Source organism: Chiloscyllium punctatum, chromosome 15 (genome assembly GCF_047496795.1).
Source record: "Chiloscyllium punctatum isolate Juve2018m chromosome 15, sChiPun1.3, whole genome shotgun sequence".
Lineage (NCBI taxonomy): Eukaryota > Metazoa > Chordata > Chondrichthyes > Orectolobiformes > Hemiscylliidae > Chiloscyllium > Chiloscyllium punctatum.
This window is the reverse complement of record NC_092753.1, coordinates 53,370,696-53,382,774: the sequence shown is the minus strand read 5'-3', so window position 1 is coordinate 53,382,774 and position 12,079 is coordinate 53,370,696.

The following is a 12,079-nucleotide window of genomic DNA, read 5'->3' as shown; positions in this document are numbered from 1 at the left end:
ATACCGTTTTGGAAACTGCTGGTGGGGGACGTCCTACCAGGGGAAAGCCATAGTTATGAAGTCTCTGGCACTGAGGCTCAGAAGGGAAGGAGGGAGAATAGAAAAGTGCTAGTGGTAGGGGATTCAATAGTTAGATGGATTGTCAGGAGATTGTGTGGTCAGGAATGGGACTCCCGTGAGGTATGTTGCATCCCCAGTGTCAGGATTAGGATGTCTCCGATTGTGTCTACAGGATTCTGAAGGGGGAGGGTGAGCAGCCAGAAATTGTAGGATGTATTGGCACCAATGATATAGCCAGGAAAGAGATTGAGGATCTGAAAAGTGACTACAAATGTTGGAAACTAGAGAGCAGGACAAGTAGAGGTTTGCTACTGGTGCTACGAGACAATGAGGTGAGGAACAGTCAGTGAGTGCAGCTTAACATGTGTCTGCGAGGCTGGTGCAGGAGGGAAGGCTACAGATACTTCGACCATTGGGATGCCTTCTGGGGAAGGTGGGACTTGTACATGAAGGACAGGTTGCATCTGTACTGGAGGGGCATAAACATTCTGGGTGGGAGATTTGATTATGTGGTTCAGGTGGCAAAGCAGTGGGAACCAGAGTTACATATCTGAGAGGGAGGCAGTTGTAGATGGGGCGGTGACAGGATGTAGTGAATCTATCAGGAAGGTTTTTCACCTGATGAAACCAAGGGATCGGTTAAAGTGTGTCTGCTTTGGACTCAGCAAGATGGCAGCAATTCTGTAGAACTGCTGTGGACAGCTCTGCCTAACAGCCAAGGTATACCGGTGTTTTTTGCTATCCCTGGCCATGTGGTGGAAATATTAGTTTAAAACCTGACAGAACACATATTTGTTAATATTTGGGAGTGGTAAGGATGCCAAAGGGAAAATGAGCGAGCAAACAGCAGCAGTGAGGACACTCCCCTGCAGCACCAGGCATACCAGAGACAACAGCAGCAGCATCTCCTGCACCCCCCACTCCCCCCCCCCCCCCCCCACCCCGGCAGCATCTCCTGCACCCCCCACCCCGGCAGCATCTCCTGCATCCCCCCCCCACCCTGCTGACCTGACAGACTCACAGGAATTGGCTGCAGCAATGGACAGACTTACCTTGAAGGTTGAGCCTGTAACTGAGGAGATCCATGGGGAGATTCGTGCCCAGGTCCAACCTATAGGTATGTGAGGAATAAAAGGGTGATTAGGATAGGAATAGGGCCAGTCAAAGACAGGAGTGGGAAGTTGAGCGTGGACCCTATAGAGATCGGAGAGGTGCTAAATGACCATTTCTCATCGGTGTTCATTCAGGAAATGGAGAATATTGTAGAGGAGAAGAATAAGGTATGAGATATTAGACTAGAAAGGATCGAGGTTAGTTACGCACAGGTGTTGTCAATTCTAGAAGGAGTGAAAGTAGACAAGTGCCCTGTGCCGGATGGGATTTATCCGAGGATTCTCTGGGAAGCTAGGGAGGAGACAGCAGAGCCTTTGGTTTTGATATTTGAGTCGTCATTTTCTACAGGTTTAGTACCTGAGGACTGGAGGATTGCAAATGTTGTGCCCTTGTTCAAGAAGGGCAGCCGAGATGATGCAGGTAAGACCAGTAAGCCTTACTTCTATTGTAGGAAAGGTTTTGGAAAGGATTATAAAGAGACAAGATTTATAATCATCTAGCACACAACAATTTGATTTCAGATAGTCAACATGGTTTTGTCAAGGGCAGGTCATGTCTCACAAATCTCATTGAGTTTTTTGAGAAGGTAGATGAGGGTAGGGCAGTTAACGTGGTATACTTGGACTTCAGTAAAGCCTTTGATAAGGTTCCACATGGTAGGCTGATGGAGAAAATGCAGAGGCATTGGATTGAAGATGTTGAAGATGATTTAGCAGTTTGGATTAGAAACTGGCTTTGTGTAAGAAGGCAGCGAGTGGTGGTTGATGGAAAGTATTCAGTCTGGAGTCCAGTTACTAATGGTGTTCCACAAGAATCTGTTTTGGGGCCACTGATGTTTGTCATTTTTATAAATGACTTAGACACAGGCAGAGGTGGATGGATTAGTAAATATGCAGATGACACTAAAGTCGGTGGACAGTTTGGAAGAATGTTACAGGTTGCAGGGGGATTTGGATAAACCGCAGAATTGGGCTGAGAGGTGGCAAATGGAGTTCAATGCAGCTATATGTGAGGTGATGCACTTTAGGAAGAATAACAGGATGGCAGAGTACTTGGTCAATGGAATGATTCTTGGTAGTGTGGATGTGCAGAAGGATCTTGGAGTCCATGTGCATAGATCCCTGAAAGGTGCTACCCAGGTGGATAGTGCAATTAAGAAGGCATACGGTGTGTTAGGTTTCATTGGTAGAGGGATTGAGTTCCAGAACCGCAATATCCTGCTGCAACTATACAAAACGCTGGTGCAGCCACACTTGGAATATTGTGTACAGTTCTGGTCGCCCCAGAAGGATGAGGAAGCATTGGAAAATGTGCAGAGGAGATTTACCAAAATGTTGACTGGTCAGGAGGGAAGGTCTTATGAAGAAAGGCTGAGAGATTTGGGTCTTTTCTCATTGGAAAGAAGGCGGCTAAGGGGGGATATGATAGAGACATACAAGATCATCAGAGGATTAGATAGGGTGGACAGTGAAATACGTTTTCCTAGGATGATAACATCAGCTTGTACGAGGGGGCAGAGCTACAAATTGAGGGGTGATAGATTTAAGACAGATGTCAGAGGCAAGTTCTTTGTGCAGAGAGTGGTAAGGGCATGGAATGCCCTACCTGCTAAGGTAGTCAACTCAGCCACATGAGGGAGATTTAAACAATCCTTAGAAAAGCTCATGGATGATTTTGGGATAGTGTAGGGGGACGAGCTGAGAATAGTTCACAGGTTGGCACAACATCGAGGGCCAAAGGGTCTGTTCTGCACTGTATTGTTCTATATTCTATGTTCTATCACATCCATGCTGCAGAAACACGAGCAGGAGATCCAGGGCCTCGGGGAGAGGCTGGAGGTGGTGGGTCAAGCCAAGGCCTCGAAAGCTGCAATGGAGTCCTCATCCAGTCAGATCCAGATGCTGGAACGAGGGGTGCGGGCCTTGCGAAATCATATCGACGACCTCGAAAATTGAGTCAGAGGATAAATCTCTGAATTGTCGGGCTCCCTGAAGGTGAGGAAGGTGAGCAGCCAGTGAGCTTCTTTGAAAACTGGCTGCTGAAGCTTTTGGGCCTTCACAATGAGTCCAGCAGGTTGCAGATGGAAAGGGCGTATCGGGTTACAGTGCACAGGTCAGGGCCAGTGCAGCACTCCCACCGGTCCTAGTGCACTTCCACTCATAAGGACAAGCAAAAAGTCATAGTAGCTTCTAAATTACTGGGAAATGATCCGTAGGCACTGCTGTACAAGGGATCAAAACTCAAGTTTTTCCAGGATTTCTTGGAAGCTTTAATTCGAAAGAGGAAGTGCTTTGAAGAAGTTAAAAAGAGGCTGAGGAACCTGGGTATCCAGTCTCCATGAGATACCCCGCAGTGTTTTGTTTCAGCCATGAGGACTCAGTTTATACATTTGGCTCAGCAGATAAAGCTAAAATCCTTGGAGACACTTAAAATAGACGTACAGGTTAATGTTTGTTCTCTTTTCCTTCTTTCCCCATTTTTTCCCTTTTTTTTATTCCTTTCATTTCATTTTTGGAAAGGAGAAAAAAAACTTGGAATAAGTTCATAGAGACGTACAGCATGGACACAGACCCTTCGGTCCAACCTGTCCATGCCGACTAGATATCCCAACCCAATCTAGTCCCACCTGCCAGCACCTGGCCATAACCCTCCAAACCCTTCTTATTCATATCTTCTCCCTTTTAAAACTGCTGTTGTTTTGACTTTGTTTTCCTAAAGTTCTAAAACAATGCAACAGCATATGAAACAGTAATTGCTGCTCCTGCAACTTGAGGGAAACACCTCCAGCACCTAAAATACCTCAAAAAAGGAGCAGCTGTTACAGCCAGAAATGTTTCCCATCCTCCATCTTGGATTACCCAGAATCCTCATTTGTTTCTTTTTTTAAATAACTGGATTTTCTGATGGGAAACTTTGTGTATATTCTTTGTTGTTCCCCTTTTTTGTTTGTTTGTTCTGTTTCTCTTTTAGTCACAACTAGGGGTGACATGAAGTCAGGGATGGGTGGAGTGCTCATCCTGACTTTGACTTTTTTCTGTTGATTTAAGGATCATCTCCTTGTTTTTTTTCTGGCCTAAGGCTGGGGCATAGTTTAGGTTTGAAGGAGGGGATGGGTAGGATGAGTGCCCCCTATGGGCATGGGGAAAGAGTCTTCCATTCAAGGTTTTATAGTTGGCTTTCTTTGTAGTTTTTTTTGGTGGTAATAGTTGTTTGTAGTTATGATACAGTAGTTTTTGGATACATAATTCTTCAACTCTATGAGTCTTTATTTACTTATGCTCAGTGCTTTATAAACATAGTCTCTCCTACCCCCCCCCCCCCCCCCCAGGGGTTCAAGGGTCTCTGAAAGGGGATAAGGTGAAGTGTCTTATTAAATGGTGCACCTGGCACATCAAGGGAAGTCATTCACCTGTTAAAAGGAAAAAAATGCTTTCTAGCCTTGAGGAAAGGGTCGATATCGCTTTGTTGCAGGGAACCCATCTTGATGATGGGAACTACCTGAAATTACAACAGGGGGTTATGACCGGGTATTCTTTTCATCCTTTACTTCTAAAAGTAGGGGACTGGCAGTTCTTATCCAGAAAAATCTTCCGTTCACATTATTAGAGCAGGCGAAAGATGAGTAGGGAAAGTTTGTGATACTTAAAGACCTGATACATGGGGAGGAATATGGCATTTTAAATGTCTACTGTCCTCCAGCCGTCCCCTCAAATTTTTGTTTAGTGCTTTCTCTAAGCTGAGTGCCTTTGGAACACAGAATATTATAGGGAGGTATTTTAATTGTCTTTTGGATCTGACAGCGGACAGGATGCCTTCTGGGCCCCCGACTATTTCTTCGCAGGCCAAGCAGGTGGTTGACTTATGTGAGGAGTTGGGGCTGGTGGATATTTGGAGATGTCTTCACCCTATCAGCAGGGACTTCACTTTTTTTTTTGCAAACCCACATAAATGTCACACGAGGATTGATCTCTTTCTGGCTCCCTCGGCCCTTCTGGTTTCAATTACGAGTTGTAAAATTGGAAATATAACTATCTCTGATCACGTGGCAGTATATTCGGAAGTTAAGGCCAAGAGTGAGGGCCTAGGTTTGTGACAGTGGCGTTTGGACCCTTTTCTCCTTAAGGATTCCAAATTTGTGGAATACGTTTTGAAGGAGTTTCAGGAATTCTTGACTATCAACTCAGGCATGGCTAGTAGTCCGTCCATGCTATGGGAGACTGCTATGGCCTTTGCTAGGGGATTAGCTGTTTCCTATTTGGCTAACCAGAAACGACAGGAGGAGGAACAGCAGCGCCTACTTGAGACGCAGTTGAAAGCCGCGGAGGCAGCACATTTTGTGCGGCCTTTGGTGACTAAGCTACAGTGGATCACAACCATTCGGGCTGCCTTGAATTCAATACTGACACAAAACGCAAAGAAAGAACTTGCTTTTGCTAGACAAAGGCTGTTTAAATATGGGGATAGGCCAGGGAAGTATTTAGCGTACCTGATGAGGAAAAAGCGTGCTCCCCAAATCCATTACTGCAGTTAGAGACAGAGCCGGGGTCCTTACATGCGATGCTAAAAAGATTAAAGAGGCTTTTTGGCGCTTTTACTCTGAATTGTATCGGTCTGAAGATTGCGAGGACAGGAGGGCTAAAATGGAGGCCTTTTTTAAGAACCTGAGCCTCCCAGGGGTAACCTTGGAACAGGCCTCTCTCCCCCTTGACAGTTCAGGAAATACAGGAGGCAACTTCAGAGTGGGAAAGCGCCTGGCCCTGACGGTCTTCTGGGTGAGTTTATAGGGATTCTGTCAGGGCCGATGTTGGAGGTGTACAATCTCTCCTGTATGCATGAACACCTACCATCACCTTTAAGAGAAGCTAATATTTCCTTAATTCTTAAGAAGGGGAAGGTTCCTGAGGATTGTGCCTCATACAGGCCCATTTCTTTATTAAATTTAGATTTTAAGATTCTGTCTAAGATCCTGGCACTGAGATTGGAAAGGGTGTTGCCCCATATTATTAAAGAGGACCAAACAGGCTTTATAAGGGGCTGTAGGTCGTCTAATATTATTAGAAGGTTCCTAAATATGGTCCAAGTTTGTCAGCAACAATCGATTCAGGGGTTGGTGATTTCCTTAGATGCAGAGAAAGCATTTGACCGGGTGGAATGGCCGTATTTTTGTTTTATGTCTTAGAGCGGTTTGGGTTGGGTGGAGACTTTGTGAGGTGGGGAGAGGTTTTATATTGCCACCCTCTGCCTGTGGTCATCACCAATGGGATGAAGTCTGGGAATTTTATGATTGGTAGGGGTAGTCAGCAAGGCTGCCCCCTCTCACTGTTGTTGTTTATGTTGGTGATAGAGCCGCTGACAGAGGCCATTCATCAGAACGTCCACATAACCACTCCCGAAGTGGGATCGAGGACACACAAGATTACACTGTACGCGGATGATGTCCTTCTGTTTTTATTGAACCCGATGACCTCCGTACCCCATTTGATACATTGTATCAATTCAGTTGGGGCTATTTCAGGAGAGAAGATCAACTTTGCAAAATCGGAGGCGATGTCTTTGGGGAACCTTAAGGATGTGCTAAAAAGTTGAAGGTGGCCCTAAGTTCTCTTTTAAGTGGTCACAGGCAGGGCTCCGGTACCCAGGCATTTTTACAACCCTTAACTTTGATCTGTTATTTCGGACTAACTTTGCTCACTTGCTCGACAACATTAGGCAAGATCTCCAGAGATGGGAAGCTCTTCCAATTTCATGGCTGGGCCGAATATCTCTCATTAAGATGAATGTTCTTCCTCATTTGCTTTATCCCATGCGTATGCTCCCTATAATGTTTCCCAGGTCAACGCTGCGGAAGCTTGTGGGGTGGTTTGGTTCCTTTGTCTGGCATCGTTGGCAGCCTCTCATCAAACTTACTAAATTGCAGTTGCCTCAAGGAGGGGGAGGAGTTGATTTCCCAGACAGCAGGAGGTATCAATTGAGTTCCCTACTGTCCTTTGTCTGCGATTGGGTAGGTAACGATCGGAACTCAATATAGCTAGATACTGAAGGCGCCCAGGCAAAGTGCCCTCTTATTAACCTGTTGTTCATGGAAGAGTACAGTCATGGACCACTGCTGAACCTCATTGTCATTAGTACAGTCAAGACATGGAGGGTGATGCGTCAGAGTGAGGGTTGTTTATTCAAGACTTCGCCACTTATGTCTATAGTTGGCATGCCATGGTTGCGACCTGGGATGATTGACTCAACGTTCAAACTATAGGCAGCGAGAGGAGTTTCTAGTTTGGGAGACTTGTTTGAGGGGGAGGTTATGATATCTTGTGAGCAACTGAGCCACAAATATGGGTTACCCAGCAGAGATCTCTTCTGTTTTTTTCAGGTTAGGGATTTCATCCAGAAGACGACTACGCTTCTCCCTAAGCCTGATACCGAGAGGTTGTTGCTATACTCCACAAGCACCCTTTTGGTTAGTACCCTCTATTACCTACTGGGTGGCAGGGCCTGGCAGGATATTAACCGGTTTTGAGAGGTCTGGGAGCAAGAGCTAGGAGTGGAGATCTCTTCTGAAAGATGGGAGAACGATCGAAAAATATAAATCTGTAATGGGACATGCGCTACACAGTTAAAAGTTCTGCACAGAGTTCATCTGGCACAGGACTGTCTGGTGAAGTTTAAAAAAAAGGGCATCTTCAGTGTGCCCCAAATGTAAAATAAGTGTCGATACTCTTACCCATTGCTTGTGGACGTGCCACAGGCTGAGTGTTTATTGGAGCACTGTGGTGGGAGAGATAGGGAGGATATTGAGGACTAAAGTCAAAGTAGACCCAATATCTCTCCTCAAGGCAGGAGCGTCCCCAATGTGTGCCCTAAACGTAAATTAAAAGTTGGTACTTTCACTCATTGTCTGTGGACATGCCACAGGATCCGTAGATACTGGGACAGTGTAGCGAATGCCTTGGCAAAGATTTTGTGAACTAAAATTGGGCTGGACCCGGTGTCTCTCCTTTTGGGCTTTCCAAAATCTTCCTTCTCTAGATGCATATGGGAAGAAACTATTTACTATCCTCTCCTTTTGAGCGAGGACAAACATTTTAGTGAGCCAGGTATCGGAAAGTCCCCCAGGACTTCCGAATTGGCATAGGATAGTTACGGAACATATTCCCGTGGACTTCCTTAAGAATATGATGCACCAAAATCAGAATTATTTTATACAGCATGGCAGCCCTTTTTGAGCTACACTGATGCAGATGTATTGTCCACACTGTCCTGGGCCTTTGTTTAGCCGTGAGGATGAAGTCTGTCAGTTCGGGGGCCACTGGGAGGCAGAATCCTGTATAAATAGGGGGTTCTGTTATGACTTTATATAATTTTATTTTGACTGTATTTATTTATTGACCTTCTTTCATTTTGTTGTTGGTAATGTATGATACTGTGTTTTTTTTATATACAGAGTCTTCTTTCTTAGATCTTATTTTGTTTTGGTAGCTTGTAGAGTAGATTATTAGTTAGATTTCTTAACTTAATATTGATGCTGTTATTATAAAGTGGTTACACTTGTCGGCAGATGATTTGGTTTACGCGAAGGTTGGTAGGGTGGAAGGTGAGCACCAGGGGCGTTCTGTCCTTGTTACGGTTGGAGGGGTGGGGTCTGAGGGCGGAGGTGTGGGATGTAGACAAGCTGCGTTGGAGGGCATCTTTAACCACGTGGGAAGGGAAATTGCGGTCTCGAAAGAAGGAGGCCATCTGGTGTGTTCTGTGGTGGAACTGGTCCTCCAGGGAGCAGATCCGGGGGAGGCGGAGGAATTGAGAATACGGGATGGCATTTTTGCAAGAGGTAGGGTGGGAAGAGGTGTAATCCAGGTAGGAATGCATCTCGTCTACATCCCGCACCTCCGCCCTCAGACCCCACCCCTCCAACCGTAACAAGGACAGAATGCCCCGGGTGCTCACCTTCCACCCTACCAACCTTCGCATAAACCAAATCATCCGCCGACATTTCCGCCACCTCCAAACAGACCCCACTACCAGGGATATATTTCCCTCGCCACCCCTTTCCGCCTTCCGCAAAGACCATTCCCTCCACGACTACCTGGTCAGGTCCACGCCCCCAAACAACCCACCCTCCAATCCTGGCACTTTCCCCTGCCACCACAGGAACTGTAAAACCTGTGCCCACAACTCCATCCAAGGCCCTAAAGGAGCCTTCCACATCCAAAGTTTTACTTGCACATCCACTAATATCATTTATTGTATCCGTTGCTCCCGATGTGGTCTCCTCTACATTGGGGAGACTGTGCACCTCCTAGCAGAGCGCTTTAGGGAACATCTCCGAGACACCCGCACCAATCAACCACACCACCCCGTGGCCCAACATTTCAACTCCCCCTCCCACTCTGCCGAGGACATGGAGGTCCTGGGCCTCCTTTGCCGCCGCTCCCTTACCACCAGACGCCTGGAGGAAAAACGCCTCATCTTCCGCCTCGGAACACTTCAACCCCAGGGTATCAATGTAGACTTCAACAGTTTCCTCATTTCCCCTTCCCCCACCTCACCCTAGTTCTAAACTTCCAGCTCAGTAACTGTCCCCATAACTTGTCCGGACTTGTCCTACCTGCCTATCTTCTTTTCCACCTATCCACTCCACCCTCTCCTCCTTGACCTATCACCTTCATCCCCTCTCCCACTCACCCATTGTACTCTATGCTACTTTCTCCCCACCCCTACCCTCCTCTCGCTTATCTCTCCACGCTTCAGGCTCACTGCCTTTATTCCTGATGAAGGGCTTTTGCCCGAAACGTTGATTTCGAAGCTACTTGGATGCTGCCTGAACTGCTGTACTCTTCCAGCACCACTAATCCAGAATCTGGTTTCCAGCATCTGCAGTCATTGTTTTTACCTTTTAGACCAGATTTATCCCAGGTTGCTCAGCCGCTGGCGAAGATCTTTGCTTCCTCACTCTCCATGGGAGTTGAACCGGAGGGAGGTGAATGTTGTTCCTCTTTGCAAGGAGAATAGGGAAATCCCTGGCAATTACAGTCTTAAGTCTGTGGTCAGCCAAGTTTTGGGAAGAATTCCGAGGGATAGGATTTTTGACTATTTGGAAAAGCATAGTGTGATTAAAGGCAGTCAGCATGGCTTTGTGAGGGGCAGGTCATGCCTCACAAATCTTATAAGAGTTGTTTGAGGTGGTGATGAAACAGGTCAACAAAGGTCGAGCAGTGGATGTGGTGTATATGGATTTCAGCAAGGCATTTAATAAGGTTCCCCATGGTAGGCTCATTCATAAAGTCAGGAGGGATGGGATACAGGGAGATTTGGCTGTCTGGATTCAGAATGGGTTGACTGACAGAAGGCAGAGTGTGACTGGAGATGGAAAGTATTCTACCTGGAGGTCAGTGGTGAGTGGTGTCCCGCAGTTGTCTGTTCTGGAGGTTCTGCTCTTTGTAGTTTTTATAAATGACTTGGCAAGGTTTGTGGCTCAGGTTGAGGTTTAGGGTGTAGGTTTGCTCGCTGATCTGTAGGTTTGATATCCAGACGTTTCATTACCTGGCTAGGTGTCACCACCAGTGGAGACCTCCAAGTGAAGCAAAGCTGTTGTCTCCTGATTTCTATTTATATGTTCTACTCTATTTATATATTATTCTATTTATAATTAGTAATCAGGAGACAACAGCTTCGCTTCATGTGGAGTTCACCACTGATGATGTTACCTAGCCAGGTAATGAAACATCTGGATATCAAACCTACAGCTCAGCGAGCAAACCTACACCCCATAAATGACTTGGCTGAGGCTGTTGAGGGGTGGGTTAGTAAATTTGCCAATGATACAAAGTTTGGAGGTGTTGTTTATAGTAGAAGGCTATTGCAAGCGGCAGTGTGACATAGACAGGATGCAGAACTTGGCTAAGAAATAGTAGATGGAGTTCAACCTAGATAAATGCGAAGTGATGCATTTTGGAAGGTCAAATTTGAATGTTGCATATAGGATTAAAGACCGGATTCTTGGCAGTGTGGAGGAACAGAGGGGTCTTGGTGTGTAAGTACATAGATCCCTCAAAGCTGCCACCCAAGTGAATAGGGCTGTTAATAAAGCATATGATGTTTTGGCTTTCATTAACAGGGGGATCAAGTTTAAGAGCTGTGAGGTTCTGCTGCAACTCTACAAGACTTTGGTGAGACCATACTTGGAATATTATGTCCAGTTCTGGTCACCTTATTATAGGAAAGACATGGAGGCTTTGGAGAGGGTGCAAAGAAGGTTTACTCGGATGCTGCCTGGACTGGAGGCTTGTCTTACGAAGAAAGGTTGACTAAGCTCTGACTTTTCTCTCTGGAGAGGAGGAGGAAGAAGAGGTGACCTGATCGAGGTATACAAGGTAATGAGGGGCATGGATAGAGTCAATAGCCAGAGATTCTTCCCCAGGGCAGGATTGACTGTCATGAGGGGGTCATAGTTTTAAGATATTAGGAGAAAGGTATAAAGGGGATGTCAGAGATAGGTTCTTTCTGCAGAGAGTTGTGAATGCATGGAATGCGTTGCCAGTGGTGGTGGTGGAAGCAGAGTCATTAGGGACATTTAAGCAACTGCTGGTTAGGTCATTTTATTTTAAATTAGGAATAATCCTCGGCACAACATCGTTGCCGAAGGGCCTGTTCTGTGCTGTACTTTTCTATGTTCTATATTTGACGATGCCACGTGACTTCAGGGGATCCAGAATCAATGTTGAGAAGTCCCAGAGCAACTCCTTCCCAACTGTATACCACTGCATGACCTCTAATGCAAATATCCTGCCAGTAGGAAAGGAACATACCCAGAGATGCAATGATTATATACAGGAGATATCTGGAAAGTATGATTCAGTGAGTATGACTATGTTGCAGTTGCTGTGCAGTTCTCCCAAGTTTTAGTGCAGAC